We start from the raw sequence: 6,005 nt of genomic DNA on the forward strand, positions 1-6,005 counted from the left end.
TCTTCACGGATCTCTGAGGAAGATTCAACACGGTTGTTTAAGAGGCCATTGTGTGGGCTTTATAAGAAAGAATAGCCATAAAGAAACGTAAGTAAACCCCAGTGCAAATCAAAGCTCATATATTTTTATTTCTGAAGGCAAGTCATGTGGAAGAATATAGGCCAGTTTACAGAGGAGACAGACAGAGGGAGAGACACACTCAGTGAATGCGCCACTGGTTTCATTCCCGCAGAGAACGTGGCAATGAATGTCTTCTGATTCACTGACACACATTCCCACAACAGCCTTGTGCATTTCACTGAAGGAAACAGAATTGCACACACACACACACACACAAAGTGCCGCTGCTGTTGCTGATGCTGCTGCTGCTGCCTCGTGTTGGAAGGAATCGAAAAGCCAAACCGGTGCCAGTGCAGCCGCGCAGCGTGACAGGGCTGCGTGTGCCTTTAAATTCCATGACCCACTTTTCACAGCTGGGGCTGGCTGGCAGGGAGCGCTCGTGCACGCTGCCTTGAATAATTGGGACTGCAAGGTGAGTGTGAGGAGAATCGTTGCGGATGGGAGCTGTGACCCCCCAGCCAGCGTGCCGGGTTCAGTCAGCTGGCTGCACACCAGCAAGCCTCACACCAGCCCAGTCCCCGAGCTGCTGTCGGTCATGCCTTTTCAGAATATTAAAACCGATGTGTATGGAGGCAGCTGTCTGACAGAAGACAGGGAAGTGTATGGATGTATGAAATTATTAAGATTGGAATGAGTGATAGTGATACAGCCACTGGGAATGTTCAAGAAATACAATAGCAATACATCACATTTCCTTATGTGATACAGCCCCGGCAGATCCTACTGTAAATTTAATGTCTTCCCATCCCCCCCTCTTCATTTTGCCTTTCCCTCTCTTGATCCTACAAGCTCTTCTCCACCCTCCCTACTCTTCATAGCTCCCTCTGTGGTCCCCCCCTCTCCCTTGTCGGTGAGGAGATCCATCATGCCAGTACTTCAGAGAGCAGGGGGCTGGCAGCTTGAAAATATAAAAAGACAGGCAGTTATTCTGTATATGACCAGGCTGGTAAAGATAGAGATGAGAGATGAGGGTGATACCAGCAGCATCCTCCTCCTCCCCCCCCCCGCCACGGTTCCCTTCAGCCTGAAGAGAGATCCCATCTTGTCTCCGCTGCTGTGGAACCCCAGTGCAGCATCAGACAAATGCTGGGGCGACGTGTCACGGTGCTGTAGCCTGATCATTCATTCACATGACAGGCAATTCAGCCATACAGCATCACTTATTACCCAGACAGAGAGGAAAAGAGGAAGGGAGGAGATGTTTTTTCCCCCCTGTCATCTCCTTGACACAGAGCTGTTCACGCTACACAATAATGACCTTTTGCTTTGTGTGTAAAAGAGGACACTAGGAACAGATAAAATGTAATACATGTCGAAGGGCCGGAAAAAGTTAGCCTTTAACTTCTAGCAAGATTATGCGTTTTGGAAACTCGCTGAATATTTTATTGTAACCTTAAGTGCAATCACATGCCTGGGAACAACCTTCTTTCTTCACTTTATAAATACTATATAATGTTCATGCATGTGTTCTGCTGGAATATGTGTGAGTATGTAAAAGTGTGTGTGTGTGTGTGTGTGTGTGTGTGTGTGTGTGTGTGTGTGTGTGTGTGTGTGTGTGTGTGTGTGTGTGTGTGTGTGTGCAGCGCTAACCCACAAAGCATCTCATGGGAAATCTCTTTAATTGCGCTACACTGAGCCCATTCAATTTTTCAGCACTCCAGACATAAATGTTACAACTTCTGCTCTTCAAGCATAAAAACATGTAGGCGTGTACATGATCACGCAGACTTTGCTGCCAAACGCTGTGACCATTTCTACTACAACTACTATTACTCATATACAGCTACACAGAGATTTTACTATAAACGTGTTGCTGTCTGAGGCAGTTTTAGTAAGAACAAGTAAAAACTTTCAGACTAAAATGTAGTAGTAGTCATGTGCTTCTAATGGTAATAGCAGAAATGCTGGGCAAAAGAAGAGTGTATCTTCTGTGTACTATAGTGATGGAAGAAGTACTCAGATCCTTTACTTAAGTACAAATACGAACACCACAATTTAAAAATGCTTCATACAGGTAATTTAAGTAAAGCACAGAGGTATCCATACTTAAGTAAGAATTATCAAGAAACAATGAACAACCTGTGCTCCTTTGTGGGATTATTAAACACAGTAGATGTACATTAATATTAACATATTCTACATTATTTTAGATGTGATTAGTGGTCATTAGGGTCTATGTTGTTTTTTTTATATATATTTTTATGACAGACAGGTTTTAGACAATAAACGCAGGGATGTATGTGGGGCCTATATGTTGTGGATTTAATGCCGTACAGTTAAGTCACCCCCTAAGCTTGTCCAACACAATACATGCCTGGATATCAGGCTCTAAACACTGCTGTTATAAACACTATGTGGACAATACCACTGTAACCACCCGGGGGGATTAATTGCAGGGATTTAGAATTAATAGCACTATTTACTTGAGTCACATAGCCATATGTCGGCTGGCCTGTTTGTGTATGAAGTCATTGTTTTTTAGCTTTGTTGTCTTTGCTGTGATTGGTCCTTTCTGTGCGTACCCAGAGGGCTGAGATTGGTCAGCTGTGAACGGTCTCATACCTAGATACAGCATGCAGTGGTGTGTGTGTGTGTGTGTCTGTGTGTCTGTGTGCTCAAGGCAGGGCAAGTCTATGCAGACAAAATGGGGGTGTCCTCCTGGGGGATCGTTCTATCTGCAGGGGGTGAGTACAGATCATTCTCCATTATACCATCTGTGTATAGTGAATTATGTAGAGATCGAGATAATTAAAGAGGCTCTTAGCATCATGCTACCAAAACAACGCTCCAGTGTCTCACATGTGTACAAACAACAACAGACATGTTAACAGGAGAGAAACAGGTTGCATGTAATATTAAAGAGTCGATCAATCATTAATCAGACCAATAATTATCTCATAAAAAGAAAAGACTTACATACTGTATATTTTCTTACAACAAAACAATGACTGATAGGAGACCACAGAACGGTATTCCCAGGTAGGTTAAAGCAGCATGAATCTTCTGATTGGTTGGTTTCCTTAGTTTTTTCTCAATATGATTTGGTAATTAAAAAAGTGATTGGTTGGCCTCGGTTATCAAATCGATGACACTTGTGCAGATTTGTCCTCTGTCTGCTCCTTAAACGTGAGTATCCATCACTGGAGAGATTATCACCACTCCACTGACATCTGTTTACTTGTACTCTTTGCCGAGTGTTCTGTAGGTGGCGACGTCTCACTATTGTCAACACAGTGGCTTATCTCATGATGCTGGTTGTATATAATTTTTTGCTGATGATGTATTGTTTACCTCATTACCTCCTAGGTTATTTCTCCTTTAAATATTTGTTCAGCTCCACAAGTTTTAGATGCCGTTTGAAATATTGCGATTACAGATACAGACAGATGATAATGACCTTGAAGACATTTGAATACAAAAGGAAAGTTTGATTTTACATGACACCCAAGGTTTGTTTTTCATTTTGTTGCTCATTTTGTCTTGGATGATTATTTTTAATGCCCGACCCTAAAATACATGATTTTTCCCTACTTTGTTGATCCAGCTTGTTAAACCAGCCTACTTAATCTAGAAACTCATCTGACCTCCACCATGATGTTCGCCAGCCTCTGCTCCGGCTACAAATTAAACCAAATGAATCAGTGAGCACAAGCGGGGCGCTTGTCCTCAAAATCAATCCTTTCCTCGATCTGCTTATTCCTCTGCAGCTGACCCCCCCACTCTCAGTTGATTATAGTCTTCCATGAGGAGCAGTGAGCGTTAATCAACAGAGGATCAGCATATGTGGAAATGTCTGACATCCATTCCCTTCCAATCTTTTACACATTTGGGTCAAGCAAAGAGTCTTTTTAGTGTCGTCCCTCACTTACTCGATGCCATGCAGACGCTCCGAATGTGTATATTTTCATGGTTAGCTTTTATTGATGAGTGAGGAGAATCGTAAGATCTTATTCCCTTGGGAACCAATTACAGACAGTTTGGGGCGGCTTTCTTTAAACACATGTGGACACACTCAGACACACATGACCCTGAACCCCGCGCCCCCTCGGCTTAACCACCACCTACTGACTTAACCCTGTGCTAACCTTCATGGCTAACATTCAAGGCTTCTGACACAAGCAGCAAAAAGAAAAACAAACACAGACATCGAGCACCAACAGACGTTAAAGAGGAGAAGTGGGGGGGCGGCTTTGTCTGGAGGGGGTTTCGTCTGAAAAAAAAAATCATTCCAGTGATGTCCAGGAGTGTGTGGGTGTGTGTCTGTCTTTCAGTATGTGAGTAATACCTACAGGCCAGTATCTCTTCCCTCCACTTCTCCCATCAGAGGAATTGCCAAACAGCTGGTTGCCATGGTTGCAGTTTCCTGTGAACCAATCACCAATCAGTAGACATTTTACTGGGGGTCTTTTGGGGGGGTGCATGCCTGCACAGTCTGGGAAATAGAAACGATATGAGTGGAGATTAGCATACATTCAGTCAGGAACAGTAAATCCTGTCTCAAATATCACTGGGTTAGTTGAAACAACGGTGACATCTTTTCTCTTTTCTCTTGCGTCTCTTTCTTGGTCATTAAAGATTGAATCTGAGGTGGAACGCACGTTATCTCTCTGTTCACTCTGTTATTCATCTGCTTTTAGTGTTAAACTGATAAATTTGTATTGATTCGTGGTGCCCGCTGTAGCTGTAAACTATACATTTCCCCGGAAATTATATAATACTTAAACAACCAACTGTCGTGCAATTAGCTGAATCTTTTCATTAAAAATCGTATTGATGTATCATTGAAACCTATTGAGAAAGGCAAAAAGCCCCCATGAAGGTTGAATGGAGTTTTGATGAGTCAAATATTTTCAACGTAAGAAGATGGCTCCCTCTGCTGGTGCTATAACATAACAGCAATACAATCAACATGAACGATTTGTGACTTGTAAGTTCAAAACCTCTTGCAACTATCTATTTCTAGAATAACTTACTGTGCAGAGAAAATCAAGTCCCTCTAAATTTGGTGATGTTTCAGTTTTCATTCATACAGAAAAATACCCCCTACTTCTTAAACCTAATAAAACTTGTTAAATTCCATTGTGTTGAGTGTTGTTATTATATTTCATGGAGGTATGTTTTGATATGTCACAGTAAGAAAAAACAAATGTATAAAATTAATGATATAATAAAAAATGAATGCTGGCTGAATTCCCTTTCGCTCCTTTAGTTCTAGGTTCTTGGGGTCATTCAGAGAAAACTGAACCACAAATTAGCATTACAAATATTTTACAATGACGAGTTATTGTTTTGTTTGGCTGATTCAGTACGTTTTTCTCAAGGAGGCAAAAATTAACCTACTTTTATCGTTGGCGATATATTTTAATGTTGTATGTTTGCAATAGTGTATGTTTGGTTTATTTTAAGAGCGTTGGGTTTGTTCCAATTTTTTTGTTTTACTAAGTAAACTAACACTGCTACTACCACTAAAAATAATACGATGAGATAAGATAAAACTTTATTGATCCACACACCGGGGAAATTGAGTTAATATAATATATATTATATAATTAATAATAATAACAACAACAACAATACATTGTATATAGCACTTTTCTTGGGGCTGCTTAACAGAGTTAGGAAAACAAAAAATAAATAAATAAAAAGAGATTGTAATTACTATATTTAGTTTTTTTTTATTATCTTAAGAATGAACTAAAATAAAGAAGCAAAGCTGACGTGTTGATGAGTGGCAATTGTAGGGAACTAAATGATTTCACCATATAGTATACACGTATACAAGTAGTAAAAATATCATGAGGTGAGCACAAATGTACATCTTAAGGTTTTAAGTAAGGTTTAAAGTAAAGTTTGAAGTAGAATGAAGTAGAGTGAAGCTGGTGCAT

The sequence above is a fragment of the Hippoglossus stenolepis genome, chromosome 20, assembly GCF_022539355.2.
Source record: "Hippoglossus stenolepis isolate QCI-W04-F060 chromosome 20, HSTE1.2, whole genome shotgun sequence".
NCBI lineage: Eukaryota > Metazoa > Chordata > Actinopteri > Pleuronectiformes > Pleuronectidae > Hippoglossus > Hippoglossus stenolepis.